At 43.3% G+C, this 23,971-nt stretch overlaps 1 protein-coding gene across 4 annotated transcripts in view; it reads left to right on the top strand.

Moving 5' to 3' along the window:
- Positions 1–23,971, top strand: part of PUDP (pseudouridine 5'-phosphatase) — a 605,728-nt gene that overhangs the window by 126,168 nt on the left and 455,589 nt on the right. For all 4 annotated transcript variants that reach the window (XR_009500091.1, XR_009500092.1, XR_009500089.1 and 1 more), the window contains exon 4: positions 10,465–11,642. The gene's annotated coding sequence lies outside the window, so the exon portion shown is untranslated. The remainder of the gene's footprint in view (positions 1–10,464; positions 11,643–23,971) is intronic.

Genomic DNA, 23,971 nt, shown 5'->3' with positions numbered 1-23,971 from the left:
TCTATTCGTGGTCCAGCAGGTATCTCTGGGTTTGTAAAAATAAACAGGAGGACATGAAAGAAAGGCTTCCATGGAAAGTGAAACAAAGGAAATTAAAAGTCCTTCCTAGAACCTGACCAAACTACACTCATAATGTCAAATGCACTTGTTCATATTCAGATGGAGTCAATCTGAAGTAGACCTGATAGCAGCTCATTTTGAAAATGGAGGGGAATAACAGTCATATAGAATGATGTCAATCATCCTAATAGTGTCAGTTTTGTATACAAAAGTGAATGTGACCAAATTTATATTGCTCCTTCCACCCCAAGGACTTGTATGAAATGAGCAGATCACAAGACCTTTTCTCTAATTGGGCTGATTCAACTCGCTCAACCAACATACGCAAGATGGACCAATACTGATGGAGTTGGTAGTCTAGTAGGGGAAATGGACCACACAGTAAAATATTAAAAACAGAGAACTTCCCTGGTGGTGCAGTGGTTAAGAATCCGCCTGCCAATGCGGGGGACACGGGTTCGATCCCTGATCTGGGAAGATCCCACATGCTGCAGAGCAACTAAGCCTGTGCGTCACAACTACTGAGCCTGCACTCTAGAGCCCACACGCCACAACAACTGAAGCCCAGGTGCCTAGAGCCCGTGCTCTGCAACAAGAGAAGCCACTGCAATGAGAAGCCCGTGCACCGCAACAAAGAGTAACCCCTGCTCGCCACAACTAGAGAAAAGCCCGTGTGCAGTATCGAAGACCCAACGCAGCCAAAATAAAATAAAATATTAAAAACATACAAGAAATCCATATGAAATTGTACAGCAGTTACAATAGGGAGAACAAGCATGTTATATTCATTTTATCCTTCACAATTTTAGGAACAAACAAAAATAAGTTTTCCATTGATAAGCCTAGTTATTGATATTTCTCCTTTCCTGACTAAAGGAATGGAAAACAATGAAGAGAAAGAAAAGATTAAAATTAAATCCCATCTTTGATGAGCTGAATAACCACACAGATGCTGAACCCCAGTATATGAAGAAACGCTGCCAATTGAAGTAAAACTTGGGCAGTGTGAAGGGAACATACTGAGGGAGAGGGAACACCTCCAATATATTCTTCAGCATAGGTGGTAAAGCCCCAAAGGCAAAACCTTGCTTGAAAAGGCAAAGTGGGGACCAAAGGGCAGGGTGCAGAAAAGAAGCAGGATCAGTCAGGGAAACATTCAAATGCAGCACCTTTGTGAGGTGCAGACTACACACATGTCATGATGGAGGAGAACTTACCGATGGTAACGACCCTGCAGTGCTGATCTTGGTGAGCAGAAAAGGTGATCGTTTTCACCCTTCCAAAAAACAAATGCTGGATTTTTGAGGCAGGGAGACCCCTGCTAACTGTGAGCAGGGACGTATTATAATGCAAAGTGCTGACAGGAAAAAAATGCTAGGAGACAACAGACACTGACATAGAGTGTGCAAGGTATAGGTATAATTGGTACTCTCACAAACAGAAGGGGAAATACAGCAGGAAAAAATGAAGATAATGCAAAAGAAGATTTGACAGGAATAACATGAGGGTCACATAACCAGGGAGGAATCCACAATCTTTTCATGGGCTTACAGGGATGTTATGGGGAAGTCTCAGTTTCAGAGACAGGTGTGGCTTTCTTTAAAAAAAAAAAAGTTTAAGATGACAATCAAAAAGAACTCATTTATTTATGTGTGGAGGAAGAACAGAGAATGGACAGGCATTTCTCAAAAATGAGAACATGACAGTACAATGGCAAATAATCGTAGTGAATACAAGTAGGCTGGCATTTCAAAAGAACTCAGGAAGAAGCCCTCTAAATGAACTTAGACATCAGGAGAACGTGGACTTAATATGACAGGAGGGGCATATAAGCAACTAAGGAATATAAAATTTTTGCAGAAATTTTCAAGAGAAGTATTAGGAAGTCTTAAGCCAAGAATGAGGTAAGGCATCTCAAAATAGGAAAAGTAACAAAATGGCCTTTGAATTAATATTATAGCCAGAACTCAGAGAGAAGACCTTACCTGTGTCCTTTCGGATTTGCTAGCCAAATATGGGAGGCCTTCACAGGTTCTTCTCAGGGCTGGCTGAGTGTTACTCTCTAGCCATTCCCCCCGCACACACACACCCCCCACACCCAGGGCTCAGGAAATTAGAGTTCTTATTTATTCTTTATAGCTGCCAGTGTCCTTTCCATCTCTTGATGTGTCTCTTGCTTTTTTGTCCCCAAAACTAAGCTATGGTTTGACAGTCATTCCTGAGTGCCAATTCCATGATACTCCTGGAAAAAAGGAATATACACTCATTAATTATTTAAGGGCTTAAGTGGTAATCTGTAAGGGGGAAATATATAGGCAATAACAAACTTGAGAAATCAAAAATCTCTCCATCCCATGGCATCTAACTACTTCTCCTTTGCTTTGGAGCACTTCACATCTGTCTGCCTTCCGCAAACATTTGTCTTTGTATAGGTGAATCTGACATTGTCTTTAATCCTTTTATGAAATAGAGATTGGGGGTTATGAGAAATAAATAATGGATTTTACTGACTTTTTCCTTCAGAAAAGCCACTAATTCCCAAAGTAGAACAATAGGTGAGAACTAGCTCCACTCAGGTAACTGCTTGTCTCAAGTAGGTAATGGAAACTTTGGGGACCCACCTAGCTTAGTAGGTGTCCTGTGCACACCAAGTTTGCCTTGGATCCTTGCTTGTAAAATTATGTGATGGCCATTGTCTTTTCACAACTCACCAGAATTAACTTGAATAACAAAATAGTCTCAATTTAAAATACTTCCTCTCATAATTCTTTTTCCTAATTGTTTGGCATCCTCTGCCTTCTCTCTTTTTTAAGAAAAATATTTATCTATTTATTTATTTATTTGGCTGTGTCGGGCCTTAGTTGTGGCACGCGGCCTTCTCTCTAGTTGTGGTGCACGGGCTCCAGGGTGCATGGGCTCAGTAGTAGTGGCACATGGGCTTAGTTGCCCCATGGCATGTGGGATATTAGTTCCCTGACCAGGGCTCGAACCTGCATTCCCTTCCTTGGAAGGTGGATTCTTAACCACTGGACCACCAGAGAAGTCCCCGCCTTCTCTTATTTTTAAGTACTAACCTCCTCTGTTCAATAAATAAATAAATAGGAAGCAAGCAATTACAGGCAGACCTCATATTATTGCACTTCACAGATATTGCGCTTTTTACAAATTTTGAAGACTTGTGACAATGCTGCATTGAGCAAGTCTATTGGCACCATTTTTCCAACAGCATTTTGCTCACTTTGACTCTCTGTGTTCCATTTTGTTAATTCTTGCAACATCTTAAACGCTCCACCAGCAAAAAGGATACAACTCGCTGAAGGCTCAAATGATGGTTAGCATTTTCTAGTAATAAAGTATTTTTATTTTTATTTCATTTTATTTTTTAATATGTATTTATTTTTTTATTTGGCTGCATCGGGTCTTAGTTGTGGCATGCAGGATCTTCACTGTGGCATGTGGGATCTTTCATTGCGGTGCATGGACTTCTCTCTAGTTGTGGTGTGCGGGTTTTCTCTTCTCTAGTTGTGGTGCATGGGTTCCAGAGTGTGTGGGCTCTGTAGTTCGTGGCACTCGGGCTCTCTAGTTGAGGCATGTGGGCTCAGTAGTTGTGGCACCTGGGCTTAGTTGCCCCGCAGCATGTGGGATCTTAGTTCCCCGAGCAGGGATCAAACCACATCCTCTGCATTGGAAGGTGGATTCTTTAACAATGGACCACCAGGGAAGTCCCAATAAAGTATTTTTAAATTGGCGTATGTACATTGTTGTTTAGACATAATGCTATTGCACAGTTAATAGACTACAGTGTAGTGTAAACATAACTTTTACATGCACTGGGAAACAAAAAATCTGTCTTAGTTTCTTAATGCGATATTTACTTCATTATGGTGGTCTGGAATTGAGCCTGCAACATCTCTGAGGTATGTCTGTGTTAGCAGAAAACCCCAGAATGGGATGACTTTGATATCTTGTGCTGGGAAGGTATATGTATTCGTTCATAGCTGTAGTTTTTATATGTTCTTTAGGGCAACGGTCCCCAACCTTTTTGGCACCAGGGACCGGTTTCATGGAAGATAATTTTTCCACGGACCAGGGGTGGGTGGGGGATGGTTCAGGCAGTAATGCAAGCGATGGTTCAGGTGGTAATGGGGGTGATGGGGAGCAACGGGGAGCGGCAGATGAAGCTTCACTCGCTCGCCCACTGCTCACCTCCTGCCATGCGGCCCGGTTCCTAACAGGCCATGGACCACTACCGGTCCGCAGCCCAGGGTTGTGGACCCCTGCTTCAGAGTTCTTGTCATATATTATACCTTCGGCTGGCCAAATTGATTGTAAGATGAAAATAGCTACCAATAATCATGGTGTTTCATTATATCAAGGCGTTTCACAGACAGTATTTTTTTTTTTAACATCTTTATTGGAGTATAGTTGCTTCACAATGCTGTGTTAGCTTCTGCTGTATAAACAGACAGTATTTTAAATGCCAGGTGTACCATCACCTAAATAGTGTTAAGAATCATTGACTAGTTTTTTCACAAGGGGGAGTATCTCTTGGACTTTCATTTTTGCTTCCTCTTCTCTGACTTTGAGAAGTCAGGTAATTACAGGTAATTGTGAAATTAACATTTAGAAGAGCCTTAAAATCCTAAGACCACAAGGAGGTTATAAGGGAAACCTAGTTATGGAGGAGAGATTTTCTAGCCTGGATAAGCTGCTTCTCAAAAGAGCTTACACATTGTCCGGACTAATCATCACTGGCAATGTTGAGAAATCATTATAAGACAGCAGAGATTTCCATCCCCAAGACTGAAAGTGAACACACGTTCTGATTTTTCAAAGACCAAGGAGAAGATGAATTGCACAAATGTGTGACCAAGAAAGATGGGGTGGCTGACAATATAAAATACCAGGAAGAGGTCAAGTGGGGACAGTTGAGAAGAGGAGGCTGGAGCTGGTGATTAGAACTCGCTTGAGATCGCTGAGGAAGCCAAAGCTCTGAGGGAACATGAGCTTAATGTCCTCCCTGAGGGTCATTTGGAGATGGAGTATTTAAAAAGGCGGTTGGTGAGCACTTAACTAAGAAAGTGGAGATCACTGTGAGTCACGGTGGGCTCATCATTAACAGGTCCTGCCAGACAAGACTCATTTCACTGGACTAATAAATACAAGAAATGCAGTTGACTTGAAGGGCACGATCTCCATCTGAGTAGAATTTTGACAGTGTTTTCAGTCCTAGCCTTGAGGACTGGGATCAACCAAGATCAACTTAACGTGATTGAAGTTGATGATTAAGGGATGGATGTCCAGCTGGAGTATGTTTCTCATAGTATGTTTCTCTCTGGCTCTCCTGTTGGCCCTCTCCTGTTGACCATTTCAACTGGGGAGACTTGGACAAGGAAAGGGATAGCCTGCTGATCAGGGGTGCAAAGTAGTGATTAGCCAGTACGTTGAATGACACAACTGAGACCAAAAGAAACCAGGAATGAGAAAGGGAAAAGAAGAAACAAGGTCCAGAGGAGACTTGCTGGCCTGGATCAATGGAATGAATCTAACAAGATGGAGACCGATAGCAGCAAAGTGCCACGTTTTGCTCAAGTACACCAGCCACTCAAGTACCGGCTTGAGGGGCCAGGGCTGATCGATGGTAAAAACAGAAATAACCAGACATTGTAATTGACGGCCGTGGCAATATGAGCCTTCAGCATAATCAGTCTAACCAAAACCAACCAAACAAACAAAAACACACACAAAACCTCATATAATCTCACACCTCACACAACTACAATATAAATGAATGTTGATGTTGAACATGGCAGAAATGGAAATAACATTACTTTGGACCTCATTTTGTGATTGCATTCATTATAATAACAGCACGGTAACTACTAAAAATATTCTTTCATATTTATATATGCACATCCTCAGTTAAGAGCAAAATTTGGTAAACCATGTAACTTTGGGTTTGGAAAAAACCAATTGCTGGGGTGTGAGTGACATTAGAAACTCTGCTGAACAGATCACACCTGCAGAGTTGTGGAGGTTTGTCCCAAGCATCCAGTACGTAACATGTTTTCAGAGAAAGACCACTATGGTAGTTAGGAACCAAAAAATGAACGGGTAAGTGGGAGAAAAGGAAAAGAGGACACATCACTAGGAACTGGTGGAGATAAGGAGGGGGGTGAGGAGGAGAGACACAGCAGGCTAGAGGGATACACCTGTACTTGATGAGTCATATTCCTGGGTGACTCTTCGGTGTTTCTGTGCCGAGACTTCTGAGTACAGCCAGCGATGACTCGCATGCTATAGCCACTGTGCTTGATCTCAGAAAGAACCTGCGTCATCGCACACTGTACTTTCCCTCTGTGACATTTAACACAACAATAACTAAATAACTACGTGAGCACTTATCTCTCTGCCCATCTAGATGCTAAGTTAAGTCCATGGGAACAAGCACTGTGTTAGTCTCTGTCATCCCTGTATTCTTAATGCCTAGTGTACAGCCATAATGAGCATGTACTAAGCACTCTATCAACATACTTGAATGAATTATTTTTTAACATTGCTCAGCAATTCAATAACTGCCCTATATTGTGGAAATTTTTAAAACAGAAAATACAATGAAAAGAAATCATGCGTTTCACGTTAGCGAAAGGACATTGCAGCCTGCAAACGAAAGATACGTATCTCAATACTATATAAGGAATAATTTTGACAACTGAACACAGTTCATAAAGCAGATTATCAGGTAAATCTCATCACGCTCATAGGACATGTCACATTCTCTCCCCATAATGCATTAAGTTAGAAATCAGGAACAAAGAGATAAATAGAAAACCTCCATATAGAAATTTTAAAGCACACACTTAAAAACAACAACAACTGTGTGGGTCAAAAAAGAAGTTATAAAGGAAACTGAAAATACAGATAAACAATAATAACACTATATACTTTTTAAAGGGGAATGCAGTAAAGCAGTATTGAGAGGGAAATTTAAAGCCTTAAATGTTTATATGAGGACAGAAATAGGATGGAAATCAATGAGTTGAGCATCTAGCACAGGGAGTTAGGAAAAGAATGATAGATTAAAACTTCCGCGAGTCAGAAAGAATAAATTAGTAAGACTGGAAAACTTCTGGCAAGACTGAATAAGAGAGAGACAGGGGAGAGGGAAGGAAAGGGAAGAGAAGGGAAGAGTGGGAGAGGGGAGGGGAGGGGAGGAGAGGAAAAGACAAGGTGGTGGGGGGAGAGAACAAATATAAAGTATTTTTTTAAAGTATAGATGCTTCTGAGGTCAAGAAGATAATAAAATGATAGCATTTTCAGCTTTATATCAATAAAGTTGAAAACTTAAATGTTCAAAATTCTAGAAAAATGTAACTAACTCAAGAAGAAATAAACTATAAAAACTGAGTTAGTCGTAAAAACAACAACAACAAAAACAAACAAACAAATGAAAACTTTCCCCAGAGAAAAGCCTGTGCCCTGTGGTTTTATATGTTAAATCTCACAGTCAACAAGTAATTTCAAACTATTACAAGTCTTCCAGAGAACAAAGAAAACAAACTTAACTCATTTTTTTGAGCCTAACTTTAATAACTAAATTATCCAAGGAGAATAAATCCTATTAAATATAGGGACAGACACCTTAAACAGAATATTAACAATCTAGCAAGCTATAAAGAATAATAATCATGAAAAAAATGGATTTATCCTAGTAATACAAACCTGTATCAACATTAGAAAGATCAATCTATTAATTACCAGGGAAAAACCTGTATGATTGTCTTAACTGATGAAGAAAAATCATTTGATCAAGTCAATATCTCTTCCTGACTTATTTAAAAAAAAGATCCTTAGCAATTAGGGATAGAAAATAACTTTCCTACACTGATAAAAATAATATCTATCAAAAAAAAAACAAAACTGAGTTGAAACTCAGTATTATATTTGATAGTGAAGAGGCAAAAGTATTCCTGTTTAAGATCAGGAGTAAGAATGCTTTCTATTACAACCCCCATTCAGCTTTGTGTTGGCAGTACTAAAGGCCAACTCAATGATAAAAGAAAAAATAAAATGAAATGTATGAATATTATAAAGGAAGAGGCTGTTATTCTTCAGAGCTTATTCACTGTCTACCTTGAAAACCTCAGATCTCAGAGAATATTTAGATAAATTGTTAGAATCGATGAGGGTTTATCAAGGTTGCTGGATACAACATAAATATTCACTATCACTTGTATATCTATATGCTGGCAATTATTAGATCACACGCTTTTAGAAAATATCTTTTGCAAAAGTCCCCAAAATATAAAGGATTAGTAATGAATAGAAAAAAAAATTGGTGAAAAGACTTTATGGGGAAATTTTAAAAGTATATTGAAAAATAATAAACAAGATAAAAATAAATGAAGAGTTATAACAGTGATACCAATGTTAAAGATGTGCCTTTCACCCTGAAACCATTAGTGAGGACCAGCCTGAACTGTTGGGGTCCAGCCTTTAGTTAGTCCTGGCCTTGCAGTCACTCCTGGTTCTCAGCAGGGATGGAGCATCAATTTCCATCACTAACCTCAGAATTCATGGATATTACTCATCTGGAGGTGCTTGAATCTGTCTCTGAGAAGGGTGACGGAGCAGGAGACCAGATGCTGTGTTTCATCTTCCAATAAAATGGTTCTAGGAGCATGTGCATTTAAAAACACATTTTAAACATTTTTATGCAGGCACTGCTGCAGGATCACAGCTGCACAACCAATTTTTTACACCAAGGAATATCTCACCCATGATGAATTCAGCGACCTTATTTTTCATTTGTGCATATCTCCCCCCTTCGTATTTCATTCCTTAAATATGCCATTTGTGCCTATAAAGCGATGCCCATGACAGTGAGATGCCACTGTCTTTATCTCCAAAGTGGTGACAGCCAATTTATCACTTTCATTTTTATCGGCAAGGAGTTTGTGGAACAAACTTACAGTCCAGAACTCTGTAATTAACAATTCCCTCTGATCTCTTCATCAGTATGTCTAGAACAGGTTGAGTCATGGAGAACATATTTTTGTTAGTGTTATCTAGATCAGGGCTGGGGAGGGCAGTGACCATGACTGAAGAACTAAACAAAATAAAAAATGGCACTTTCCAAAAATCCTGCATTGTATTTATTTTGAAATATTTTAATCACAGTGTATTGATTGGTACGGTCAAATTGTACCAATTGCCTGCTGATTTAGCTGCAAGAAGACATACTTTGGAAGATAACAGTATTATATAATATAACATTAAATTATTACATTATATTTTATATATTATAGCATTGTTATAACATTTTATAACAGTAAATGTTAAATAACTTAGTATTAAGCTAGAAGCAACTCTCAGCCATGAGTCTTGAGTCTTTGTTTCATGTCTAACGATACTTATCCTCTGCTTGTTCCTTGATATGTGATCCTGGCAGTGTCTGCAATGAGCTGGTCCAGAGCTTTAGCAAGCAGTCCTATTTAGCGTTACTTTGAGGTGCAATCCTGGACATCTAAAGTTCAGAGGTCATGAGGCTGGCGGATGGACTTGGGAAAGGATTGAATGCAGGCTGCTTTATCAAGAGACAGGAAACCAAGGTTGTGGAATACAGTTCACATTTTCAGCTGTATCAAAAGCCTTACCTTTGGGGCTTCCCTGGTGGCGCAGTGGTTGGGAGTCTGACTGCTAACGCGGGGAACGCGGGTTCGAGCCCTGGTCTGGGAGGATCCCACGTGCCGCGGAGCAGCTGGGCCCGTGGGCCACGGCTGCTGAGCCTGCGCGTCTGGAGCCTGTGCTCCACAACAAGAGAGGCCGCAATAGTGAGAGGCCCGTGCACCGCTATGAAGAGTGGCCCCCGCTTGCCGCAACTAGAGAAGGCCCTCGCACAGAAACGAAGACCCAACACAGCCAAAAATAAATAAATAAATTAAAAAAAAAAAAAAAAGGCTAATACTTTAAAAAAAAAAAAAAGCCTTACCTTTTTGCTTTTGGTAGCTTCATAGTACTGTCATGACTTACCATCCCAATCTGTAAAAATATTCCTTGGCTCAGATGGCCCAGAATTGATTCTTGAAAGTTTTTTTTTCCCTTTGGTTTTGTTATGTCTTCTTTGTTGTTGTTTTTAATCTGGGAGGATCACTGTCATTTGTTCCTTTGTTAGATAATCTGCCTTTGATCAAACATCATTACCAACATTTGACCTAAATGGAGTCAATTATTGCTATTTTCTCATTCTTTAGTGGTAAATTCAATCTGGACAAGTTTATTAAAAGCAAACTAAAACTAAAATTAAACTTAAGGTTACTTTCTTTATTCCAGTAATTTAAATAACACAGAGTAAAACAGATACGTTTCCATTGTTGATTCTGGTTCTTTTCCCTTTTCTTTCAGAAAGAACTTTATACAATATTGCCCACTGAAGATGGAATTCAGCATGAAGACCATCTTGGGCTCCATCAAAGAGATCACTGAAAAGCCAAAGGGCCTCTAGGATGTCACACCTCATGATGTACAGAGGGCCGCGGTGCACTCTACAGAATTGGGCTTGAAAAATAAAGAAGGCGGACAGAGTTTCCTCTCTTACTGGAATCTTCTGGAAACCATAGCCATGGGATATTCCTGAATGCCTCACATCCTTTAAGCAATGTTTAATGGCCACCTGTTGCATGAGGGCTCATCAGGGGAAAGGACCATTTCACGACAACCTAGTACCCTGGCCCTAAACTTCGGTGTCCAGGCTAGTGGGGCTGGGCCATGTGGAGAATTTGTTTTGCCAGGACAGGAGGTCTCGAGGGCCTGGAATCCAAGAATTTCCAGGAGGTCCTTCTCCATATTCCTGCCAAGTCCGTGGCCACCACACTGCAAAATGGCAGAGCCCAGGTTCATATTCTCGATACAGATCCCATACCTTTTTCATTGTGCTGTCTCTCTTTGCCATGGTGGGGCTTTTTATGGCCTGGCAGGGTAAGGGCCTCAGTGTTCTAGCCCCAGGTGATGGAGAGTCTACCTGCCTTTGGTTCCTCGAATCACTGACCTGGGAGCCCCATCACGTGGGGCCCCAAGCAGAGGCCCCAGGTAGCCACCTCTCGGATGTCCTAGCTTAGGTGCTGCTGAGAGTTTGTCAGTACTTGTATCTCCCCTCTGCCTTAATGATCAATGTGTCCAAAGTCACAAACTCAAACCACAGCGCATGGAAATAATGACTTATCCTATGACTGCCATAAACGCACTCCAGTGTCTCAAAGGTACAAGAGATGTGTGTCAACATAGAAACAGTCTCTATTCTGGGGAAGAAACTCCATGAATGTGTGTACTATTGACTCTCAGTCAAAGATGCCATTTTCCTATTTGCGGGGCATTGATGTTTTACACCAGGCCCTCTCTTCTTAGATAATTGCACTTGACACTTTGGCGTCTACATTCTGAAGGCTTGATGCTGAAGTTTCTACTGCCCTTCCACTAGGAGGACAGCCTGTGGTGCCCACAATGAGATCTGGTTCTTTCTCCTCATTTGTGGAGTGACTTGGAGAGCAGGGAGCTGATTTGCAGAAGGACCACTTGGTAGACAGGTAAGAAACTCCTCGTTTATTTAAATGTAAGCTTAACCGTGGCAAAGATGGAAAAGCCTCTGGGAAGATTTCTTTTACAGAGCACATTTCTGTTGCCTAGGATATGAATCCTTAAAGTCTGTCTGTCGGAATTTACAAACAGGAATCTTCCCTGTTTTGCATGGTTCCATGTTGGCGCGTGTTTGAAATGCCCTTTGAGTTGCTAATTATTTTGTTTGTATTCGGTGCTCAAACAATCACATGGGAGGGTTTTCACCTTGGTATTTTGGCTCCTAGAATGGTAGGTACACGAAAAGCTTTGATTCTCATCCAAGAGGTATCATGTGGGAGTGAAATCTCCAAAGAAGCAGTGGTAGTATGCCCCTTTGATGCTGTATTGTTTTTTTAATGGAACCCACGTTCAGAATTCCCCAAGGAAGTAGCTGAGACAGTGATGCTGAACCTTACTTCAAAAGGGCTATTCTCAAGTCTCCTTGAGCATATTAATGTCCAGAATTATGTAGGAGCTGCTGTGTAAAGCTCCAGGAGCACCACCTATGTAAATGGATCCACCAAGTGGCCCCATGAACTTGGACCACCATCTTGTTGGTGGTGCAGCCTTGACCCTAGGGGTGCAAGACTGGGGCTGCATCTAGAAGTTTCTGTGACGTCCATTGAACCCACCCATCATAAAAATCATTCTCTCTTTTCCTCTAGTCTTACTTTATGGATAAAAGCTTGGCTTGTTAAGTGAGTACGTCTAAATTAGACCCTGAAATTCTGAGTTTGGAGCCACCAAGAGAGCAATGGTTATTCTCTTCTTTGAAAACAAGAATAATTATGGTCTGGGGAAGTTTCATTTTAGAAGGTGAATGCAAAGAGGCCCAGCACGTACGGCCCAATAGGAGAAGCCCAGTCTATTCTGCATGCTGGATATATTCTTTCCACTCTCAAATGCAGTGTCAGCCCATCTACTGTGCAGTGCCCACTCCCCTACCCATGGGGACCCTACAATGATATTTTCTGCCGAAAAGGAAATATTTATTTTAGGAGGCCCTTTGCAGGCCCCTTCTTGCATTCTGCAGTGTTCCACAGCACTAAGCAAGTACTGTATCAACTTCTAGCTTTAAGTAGCAGCGTACCTTCCAAAACCTGGTTTTACAGTATGGCTAAAGGTTGGGTGAATGGCACCTCATCGCTGAGCTAAGTCAGAATCTGTTGTCTAGAGCTACGGGTGTTTAGTAGAAAACTTATAAAATGATATATTTTTTTTCCGTTCAGATTTGCTTAAACAGGTGAAAGTGCTCTGTGCTTAGAAACTATGATTGTACCTTTCATGTTATCAGATGCAGTAGATTGTGTGCCTTAGTTGTGATTAGGGTTTAGAGGCTAATTAGCTTTTGCCAAGATATCTGTTCCAAAGAGCTGGGAGATCTGCCTTTTTTCCTAGAATGGGCGTCCCATGGGGACATTCTTTCATACCCCCTTGGTTGCTCACTATGGTAGAGTCACCCTTGATACAGCTGCCAAGAGACAGTGACCCCTGTGGGCTTGGGGGAGGTGGAACACCAGGCCATCTGTAGACAATGAGGCGCAACGCCCACGTCCACTTCAAGAGCAGATGCCTTCAGGGGAGTTTCTGTGGGTGGCTGGCTGGTTGGTAATCGGGTAACTCACCCTCGTGTGATTTTGGAGGCGTCCACACCCTCCGTGTCCACATGGACTCCCCTGCCTCCTTTTCACAGACGCTTTGGGGACCAGGCTGTCTATTGGAGCCCTGCCGGGGGTTGAAGAAACGTAGTCAGTGTACTGGGCAATGTCCCCAGGGAGCTGCTGGTCTCAGTAGATCCTGGGAGTGAGGCAACAACGTCAGCCAGCACAGGGATGCATGAGCACAATTTTGGTGATGATGAAAGATAGTCTTTGGCACATAAGTCATGACGGAGGGAGACAGGCTAGTGACAACAGCATTTTGGGGGTGGGACCCTGGCAGCAATATCTGTAAAGCTCCCCGGGTGGTTCCAACGTGCATCTGAGGCTGAGACCAGTGGACCAGGACTTCCTGAGAAGCCCCGGACAGCTGGGCCCGTCTGGTCATCGCGCCCGCCTGCGTCTCCTGAGCTCTGGCCCACCACCCTGGCTCCTGACCCAGCCTCTCGCTGCTCTCCCACCTCCAGGCCATTTACCTTTACACCGAGGACCTCCTCTCTCTCAGCCTGTTCACCCGCCGTCTCTTCCACCATCCGGCCCTTCCCTGAGGCCGCCGCTACCCTGCGCTGCTCCCCACTGCATGGCTGCTTATCTTTGCCCTGAGCATCTGCGGGGAACGGCACTCACTGAGCTCTGGCTCTTCTCACCCACAGGACCTTCTCCATCATTCCCCTCCAGCCACCTCCATGGCCATGCCTTGCATCTAAGTTTCATGCAGTGCCAAGACCCTCCTGAAATCCCAGATGCAAACCTCCCAGTCTCTAACTCACACTCCCTGTGGTATTCCCATAGGATGAATCCTGCCCTTCGGAGAGCTCTCCCCCTGGGCTTTCATGCTCTCTCACATCACACTGTTTTATCTTCTTAATCCTCTAGTTGTCCCTCATCTGTGTCCTTGGGGGTTCCGACCCTTGTGTCCACCCCCTAAAGGTTGGTTTCATTTTCAACCGTCTTCTCGGGCAACTTATTCAATCCGGGCTTCAAAAAGAGCAGTTTTGTTTTGTACATTCCCATAGCACCTTGTGCTGTGCTGAGACCCACCACAGAGCATTCACATTGTCTATTTACTTGTCGGTCTCCCAGCCTGAATTAGTCAAGTTCTCTAGAGAAACAGAACCAAGAGGATTTCTATAGATACAGATGTATAGATCAGGGAATTTGTGTCTATCTATCTATAGCTATCTATAGCTAAATCTGTCTCTTGCTATATAGAGAGATGGAGGCAGATTTTGATAGATAGATAGATGGAGAGATTCAATAGAATTACAATTAGCTATTGTATAGATAAAGATCTATAGTAGTTACATACAGTTACATATAGTAGTTACATCTATAACTATAGATAGATGTATTTGTATGTATGTATCCATCTGGAGATTTATTTTAAGGAATTGGCTCATGTGATTGTGGCAGCTGGCCGGTCTGATGTCTGCAGGGTGGACCAGAAAGCTGGAAATTCAGGCAGAGATTCTATGTGGCAGCCTTGAGAGAGAATTGCTTCTTCTTTGGGAAACTTTCATCTTTGCTTTTAAGGCCCTTGCCTGATTAGATATGACCCATCCACCATCCCACCATCCCCTGCCCAACCACATTATGGAGGGTAATCTGCTTTACTCAGAGTCTGCTAATTTCAATGTAATCACATCTAAAATAAACCACATGTGGACTAGCATTTAAATGACGGGGCCCCATAGCCTCGTCAACTGATACATAAAACTAATGATCACATCACAACACCCGTCTCAAGTACTGAGAGCAAGCATCTTACCCAGCACCTTATGTGTAAATACTTTGTGTCTAACTCCTATATAACGGTAACAGTAACAATGATCTGTACAGTTTACTGAGTTTATACTACGTACCAGGCTTTGTTCCTTGGCCTTTGCATGCGATATTATATTGAATCCTCACAACTATCTTTGAGGCAGGTAATTTTGCTTTATGTGAGGTGACTAAGTTCAAAAAGTTCCAATTTATAAACCAAATGGATGTAATCAGTGAGTGGCAGGGCTGGGCTTTGATCCAGGTCTCTTGGATTCTAGCTATAACCCCGATATTCTAGCACTTTCTACTCTTTCCCTCACCTACATTGTTACATAGGGTATAATCCTATGCTCAGATGGAAGAGAAATGTGTCTTTTCTGCGTCTCTCGAATTGTTTCTGCAAATGAGTATTTATGAACAACCTTTCTCCTCTCAAGTGTGTAAAAAAAAAAAAAATTCCTGGGGTTGCATTAAGCCTCTTATAACCCAGAGTCTCTCTCTTGACCCCCAGCTGCCTCTTGTTTTAAAACAATACTTGGAAGGAGATAAATCGATAGCTCTCTTGGCAGAGCCCTTACACGGGCATTAGGGTATCATTACCATAACATTATGCGTCAGGAGCAGTTTTCCAAATGACACTTCAGTGAACCCAAAGAGCCTTAAATCAAAGAAGAGAGTCTTGGGTTGTGACCGTTTAGTGCAAAAAACATGCACTGACTTCTGGTTTTTTAAATAATCAAGAAAACATCACACAGAGGACAAAGTCATTTAGCTTATGATTCTTTGGACTACTGTCTGGGTCCAAGTAGATGTCACTCTTTTCTTTTCATTGTTTCTTGTCAGTGCTTTCAGATCCAGGCCCTAAAATTGCATGGTATTACGAGGAAAAACAAAAACAAAAACTTGCATGGCAGTTGGGAATTCTTGACTGGAATATTTGTAAAAGCGGGCTAGAAATGTCTTGGGGGAGGGGACCATGTCTTACTCAACATTGTATCCCTGGCTACTTGAACAGTGCCTCATTCTAAACACAGAGGAGCCCCAGACCCATTTCTTCAGTTGAGTCATTGAATCCCTTGGGGAATCAGGTCTTTGCATAACAAGTTGGTTTTCCTCTTTATCCAATAGCTTGGTTCTCCAGAAAATATATAGAACATGCCTTTCTCATGCAGTTTCCAATACGTTTTCCAGAAAATAAGATGTACGCTAATGCCATTTCAATTGAAAGAGGTTTTCACTAAGAGTATTACGGTCATTTAAGAAGAGTAACTTGCTCTTTATGTTGTGCAAAAGACTTTGTCTGAAGCACCTGCCTAGTCAATAAAGCTGTCCGTTGCCTGTAATATAGATGTAGGTCCCCCGTCCACATCCTAGAGCACGGTTCTCGGTAAAGTACCAGAGCAGGCACGCTAATGCCAGTCACGTATCCCTGCGTGGTGGGAACAATTGTGTTTTCTTTGGAGGAAAATAGGACAGATGAAGAACCTGGCCAACCATCACCAAATACTCAATTCCTCCCTCATGCATGGAATCAGTTTCCAGGAGACTGAAGTGATGGCTGTAGAACCTGTTTCTTTCTTCAGAACAGCCCACAAAATGTCCAGCGTGAAGGGATCAAAAGCAACCACCCAAATGACTTCCCTGAGGGAACATTTCCACGCACCATACGGGGGCTCCTGGCCCCTCCTCGCCCCGGTGTGGTGGAAGATCACTCCTCACCTCCAGCTCTGAGCAGGGAGGGAGTGTGCCCTGCCGAAGGAATTCGTCCTCACCTCCCAGACCACCCCGTCTCCCCTTCCAGCGGTCCGTGTGATGAAACAGATTCCCGCCACATCTCTCAGCGATGGCCAGGGTGCCACTGGCTACAAATGCACTGAGAAACACTCACTGTTTCAAGAAAGTGCCAAATAAAAAGTAACTCAGCCAAAAAGGAGGAGTTCTGGGCACAGATCAGCTGGTGAAGGAGAAGAAAGGCCCAAGAGAAGAATCCAACTCAGAGGGGACATGGTTCCCTACACACCCTGCTCAGGGGGGATGTGAGAGCCCAGGGTGTGTCCTCTGTGATTCATTGTGGTTACAGGTGGCCACAGTGCTCATTACACACTGTCAGCCCCGTCACTACCAGAAAGCACCCTTGCCTTCTTCCAAAAGCTCCACGTTAAACAACTTGTGCAAGCATTACTATGTTTTGAGAATCTCTTTATTGGGGGGGGGGGTCATTCAGCTCGTTAAAAGAAAACAGAAAGGTTGAGGGGATGCCAACAGATGAAGCAAGGAGACATTGACAAGTTGATTCCATCAGGGTTGAGAAAAAGCACGCCAGGGTAGGAGGTTGCATCGACGTTGGGAGGAACCCTTTGTGAATTTAACCCTAAAAGTCCCACACAGGTTGTGCTTGTCAGAACAAAAAAAAACACATCCGGACTTAGTAAGGAGAGATTTTTATTAAAAAAGGATTCTTGGAAGGAGGGAAAGAGACTGTTGCATTAGGGGCAGGGTGGCTATTGCATTTGGGACAACATTCTATCTGTAAGGTCAGCAAGCAACAGTTAGCAAAAGGGGATCCTCTTTTTTTATAGGAGGAGCAAAGTTGATTCCCTTGACCTGTAGTCTAGAAAGAACTAGGCAAAGGGAAGTGGGATGAAAGGGTGGCATGATCCAATGTAGACCAGAGAATATTTTCCTAAGAGCACCCTGTGCTGGCGTGAGAGGCTGCTGGCTCAGACTGAGGGGGGCCAAAGTTCAAGGTCCTGGGGAGCAAAGGGAGACGCTGAACCCCAGTTTGGTTCACAAGCATTTCGTTCCAGTTGATCAATGGGGACAGACCACTCAGGACATCATTTATGAGACAGAGGATGGGAATCTGGAGGGTCTGTGTCAGGCCTTGTCCTAGGTGCCCAAAGGGAACATCTGTGAGTTTTATCTAACTCAGGTGGGGAAGGAAGGTTCTTTGCAGTCAGCAGTTTTCCAGGACACAGAGGATGGGGCAATTCCTTAACCTTCCCTGTTTTCCAGGAGCACAGGGTTTGGGTAAAGTTCAACATTGTCTTGGGTACATGGAAACAACCTGAGTGTCCATCGACAGAGGACTGGATGAAGAAGATGTGATATATACACACACACACACAATGGAATACCACTTAGCCATAAAAAAGAATGAAATAATGCCATTTACAGCAACATGGATGGACCGAGAGCAAGATTATCATACTAAGTGAAGTGAGTCAGAAAGAGGAAGACAAATACCATATGATGTCACTTATATGTGGCCTCTAAAATATGACACAAATGAACTTATTTACAAAACAGAAACAGACTCACAGATGTAGAGAACAGACTTGTGGTTGCCAAGGGGGAGGGGGAAGGGGAGGGATGGATTGGGAGTTTGGGGTTAACAGATGCAAACTCTTGTATAGAGAATGGATAAACAACAAGGTCCTACTATATAGCACCGGGAACTATATTCAGTATTTTGAGATAAACCATAATGGAAAAGAATATGAAAAAGAATATCTATATCTATACAGATATAGATGTGTATAACTGAATCACTGTGCTGTACACCTGAAAGCAACACAAGGTTGTAAATCAACTACACTTCAACAACAACAAAATAAGGTACTAAACGTCAGCAGAAACAAAAATAAACAAAAGGTTTTGCTCTCTAAAACAAACACTGTCTTGGGTGAACCCTGTGTAGGGACCTTGGTGGGAACATCGATAGAAATTCTCAGCCCCCTCGGTGTGCCAGATCTGTGCCCGTGGCATGTGAAGGAAGCAGCTGATGATGTACAGGGGAATGTTGTGTGTAATCCTGTCTCAGGGAATGCCATTGCATCACGGTTAGGAGACGGCCGCTTTGCTGCTGGAGGCTGCTGTGGGAATCCCAGGGCATCCCGGAGTCTCCAGGAAGAAGTGCCCCACTGGGGCAAGCTCGCTGCACGCCCCCATCAGGCACTTCATTGCTTGTCATTTATTGATTGATTGATTGATTGATTGATTGCTGTGTTGAGTCTTCGTTTCTGTGCGAGGGCCTTCTCCAGTTGCGGCGAGCGGGGGCCACTCTTCATCGCGGTGCGCGGGCCTCTCACTATCGCGGCCTCTCTTGTTGCGGAGCACAGGCTCCAGACGCGCAGGCTCAGTAATTGTGGCTCACGGGCCCAGTTGCTCCGCGGCATGTGGGATCTTCCCAGACCAGGGCTCGAACCCGTGTCCCCTGCATCGGCAGGCAGACTCTCAACCACTGCGCCACCAGGGAAGCCGCCATTGCTTGTCTTTATAACAGCTTCATCGGCATGTAATCCCCCGAGCATGCAGTTCACACACGTAAACTCTACAACTCGGGAGTTGTGAGTAGATTCACAGAGCTGTGCATCCGTCACCACAGTCAATTCTAGGACGTATTCTTTCTACCCCAGAGCAGCCCGGTCCCCATCAGCACCCACTCCCCATCCCCCCTCTCCCACCCCTGACGCATAACCAGTCTCCTCTCTGTCTCTCTGGATTTGCCAGTTCTGGGCATTTCCTATAAGTGGGATCTACAGTCTGTGACCTCTAGTGCCTGACTTCTTTCACTCGGCAGCCTGTTTTTGAGGCTCATCCCCGTTGCAGCTGGTGTCACAACAATTTCTTTTTGTGATCAAATAGTGCCCCCGTTGTAGGGATGGAGCACGTTCGATTCATTCATTCATCAGTTGATGGACCTTGGTTGGTTTCTGTCTTTGGGCTGTTGTGAATCATGCTGCTGTGAACATTCGTGTGGGAGTCTGTGTGTGGACAGATGGTTCTCTCTCTTCTAAATGTCTCTCATGACCTACAGCGGCCGCCACTCTTACTGGGTGGGTCCCAGTAGGTACCTACTTACAAGTAACTACAAGGCGTGGGTCCCTAGGCTGGTGCAGTGCCCCCAGGATTCTGGGGCTGGGAGCCCTGTGCAAAACCAAGTGAACATCCTGTCCCCCAACTCTGTACACCCTTGACGTGGCTCATGCTGTTCACGTGCCCTAACCCTTAGCCTCTCACTGAACAGTTCACCCCTTCGGGGTCACTCCTGCTCTCAAGAGACAAAGAGCCTGACTGTGCTGGAGGAAGGCAAACCCTGGCAGGTAGAGTATTGGCCTGAACACGGCGATGGCCCTGTCCTCTCTCAGGAAATGCTTGCAGGAATTCCCCGGCGGCCCAGTGCTTAGGACTCAGCGCTTTCACTGCCAGGGCCCAGGTTCCATCCCTGGTCGGGGAACTAAAATCCTGCATGCTGTGTGGCCAAAAAAAAAAGAAAAGAAAAGAAAAAAGAAATGTTTGCAGTGAGGAAATGGTCCGTTTGATCCATTTAGTTAAATCCATGTCAGTTAAATCTATCCAAGGGCCTTCAGGCAGCGGCAGACAATCAGCGTCGAAGGTCAGTCCTCTGTGATGCCTCGGTTCGGTCCTGTACAGGTTTGCACACCCGTTTCCAGCCTCCCTGGCCGGGAGTGTGCCCGTGTGACCCAGTCCTCCCAGGCAGAAGCCGAGCTGAGCAGAAGTGAAGGGTGCCAGACCCAGCACGAGATTCCCTCCTGTACGTCCCAGCCAGTGGCAGCGGTGACACCCTTGGGGACCCTGCGGGCTGTGCCTTGAAGCCGCAGGGAGTGTGACTTCTTGGATCCCCGAGTGACCGTGTGGAACAGAGGCTCCGCTGCCCTGCGGCACATGCTCTCCACTGCAGGTGACAGTGGCCACGTCTGAGCTGGCCACGTCCGCTCTGCCTGTACCTGCAGCTCTACCTCCTCGGAAGCACCAGCTCTGGACTGTCAACTGGGGATGATCACAGCACCCACGTCTTCTGTCTGTCCTGCCGGGGGTAACTTAATGCACGTAAAATGCTTCCTAACTCAATCGGTGTGCAAACATCTATTCTTAGAATTAAGAATTAAGACAGAGGTGAGACATCATCGCCTATCAGTCAGAGATGAAACTATTTACATAGAGTTGGACTAGGGATGGAGTTTTCAGAAAACATAGAATGAGACCAACAATAACCATATAAAGCAAACTTTAAACACTCTAAATATCAACCTTGTATGGAACTAGAAAAAGGAAAAAATAAAACCAAGACAACCCTTTGCAACGGCCATGGCAAAATTGAAGGAAACTTTCCCACTAGCAGAAGTTCATGGCATAGAAGTTTGCATTTTTGAGCAACTGTCCTCACTTAGATGTACACTCTGGGACACATTTAACTAAAGAAGAACTTTCCAAAGTGACTGCATTGTGTAGCAGAAAGGTTCATGTCGCAGAAATAATAGAATCTAATCCAAACACTGGACTTTATCAAATTGTCTGCAGTCCAAAGGGAAGGATTGATTGAAAATGAGACAGAACTATGGGACATTAATACCTACAGTTGTGAGCGCCTGGAGTTCATTGTGTGTGAAGGCTCGTCTAGACTCCAACATGGGGCTATAGGATTTCAATCAAACACATTTTATGGAACTAGGCAACTTAATGAGAATGTATATGCTATTTTATTTGACTTTTTTTTTCAATCTCTCGGTGGCAGACCCTGCCAAATTAAAACAGTGGTCCAACAATGGCAGCCAACATCTCTACCGGTGGTTAAAATTACAGCTCCCTAGCCTGGGGAATGGGTTTTGTGAGCCTGACAGCATCGAGACTGTTACAGGTTCTCAATACATGCAAAATTATAATAATTGCCTCCACTTGTTCTCTCTTTCAGAATCATTCATCGATTTTCCTTTTTGTACTCAAATTACAGAGTACATTTTTAAATGTTTTATTAATTCCTAGCATATTTCAGACTCCTTGAAAGTAGGTTTCCACTGTGCAGAAGCAGTTGCTTGTTGTTGTATTATTTACAAGGGCATGTTTATTCTTTTTAGCATGAAGAATGCTTCTACCAAACACTGTATTGCTCTCAGGCATCCGGACGGGCACGGAGGTAGGAGCGGTGCCCCTTGTGACTTGTTTTTATCCTTAACCTTTGTGTTTCTTAGCTGGTTTGTTCATTTAGTCATGAAACGGTTATTTAGCCCCTACCCTGTAAGAGAGGCAGGGCTGTCTTCTTGCAAATGCAGAGATGACTCGAAGGATGCTTTGGTGGACGTCACGCTGGAGGGGAGCTAACCACCATGCGGACAGTCTCGATTCCACGTTGCGGTGGTTATGCCTGAACCAAGTTCAGGAAGTGGGAGGGCCAAGTCATGAGTCCAGACTGAAGACCAGTGCATCCGGGAAGACTTCACGGAGGAGTTGCTTCCAGGTCTCAGACGTTTTCTTTTCTAATGGTACCCTTTCCCTCCCGTGAACTTTTCACACCACGGTTACACTGTGTATCTGTTCACGTGCTGCATGCCTGTCCGTGCTTTGTACATAAAAACAGTAAGAGTTCTGGCCCTAAGAACCAATCTCTGCCCCTTAGGGGTGCTCCTGTCCCCACTGAGAACGCATCCTGGACCAAGAAATGACATCATGGAGTGGGCAGAAAGGAACTTTAGACAAGACAGGAAGGAGAGTACTCCCATTACCACGCTGGCTGAGGAGTCTTACATGTTTACACGTGACACAATCCACAGAATGCTTCTAAGTCTACAGCTATGTCTAATTATTTTTACATATATATGTATATTTGTGCACCTTGTAAATGCTTATGTGGTTTACCTGTGTACATTTACGTTATTGTCCTTTATTATTTTTTTATTGAGGTAGAGTTGATGTACAATATTATATGTTTCAGGTGTACAACATAGTGATTCACAATTTTTAAAGATTATATTGCATTTATACTTAAAAATTTTTGGCAATATTCCCTCTGTTGAACAATATATATATATTTTTACTCATAGATCATTTATTTGTTTACTACACTTATTTAACAAACATTTATTGAGCTATTCTTGTGCCGCACACACCATGTAATAATGATGGCATAGGTATCTTAAAGTATAATTGTTGAAAGTCAAATTAAAATGTAGAAGTAGGAATTTTTGATGCTACCTCAGCATCACCAGGTACTAAAACTGAGTAATAGATTAAGTAGCATTTATTGACTTGTTTCTTTATAATAGCTACAATATATGTTGAAATCAATTCTCAAAGCCCACCTGGTATGTTTGAACCATTGTTCATTCCATGTCTCTCTCTCTTTTTTTTTTTTTTTCCTTTTTTAACATGTTTATTGGAGTATAATTGCTTTACAATGCTGTGTTAGTTTCTGCTGTATAACAAAGTGAATCAGCTATACGTATACATGTATTCCCATATCCCCTCCCTCTTGCGTCTCCCTCCTACCCTCCCTATCCCACCCCTCTAGGTGGTCACAAAGCACCGAGCTGGTCTCCCTGTGCTATGCGGCAGCTTGCCACTAGCTACCTATTTTACATTTGGTAGTGTATATATGTCCATGCCATTCTCTCACTTCGTCCCAGCTTACCCTTACCCCTCCCCGTGTCCTCAAGTCCATTCTCTACGTCTGCGTCTTTATTCCTGTCCTGCCCCTAGGTTCTTCAGAACCATTTTTCTTTTCTTTTTTTTAGATTCCATATGTATGTATTAGCATACGGTATTTGTTTTTCTCTTTCTGACTTACTTCACTCTGTATGACAGACTGTAGGTCCCTCCACCTCACTACAAATAACTCAATTTCTTTTCTTTTTATGGCTGAGTAATATTCCATTGTAGATATGTGCCACATCTTCTTTATCCATTCATCTGTCGATGGACACTTAGGTTGCTTCCATGTCTTGGCTATTGTAAATAGAGCTGCAATGAACATTGTAGTACATGACTCTTTTTGAATTATGGTTTTCTCAGGGTATATGCCCAGTAGTGGGATTGCTGGGCCATAAGGTAGTTCTATTTTTAGTTTTTTAAGGAACCTC

This window comes from Balaenoptera ricei, chromosome X (genome assembly GCF_028023285.1).
Source record: "Balaenoptera ricei isolate mBalRic1 chromosome X, mBalRic1.hap2, whole genome shotgun sequence".
Taxonomy (NCBI): Eukaryota; Metazoa; Chordata; class Mammalia; order Artiodactyla; family Balaenopteridae; genus Balaenoptera; species Balaenoptera ricei.
The sequence above is the reverse complement of the archived record's forward strand: the minus strand, read 5'-3'. Positions and strand labels throughout refer to the sequence as shown.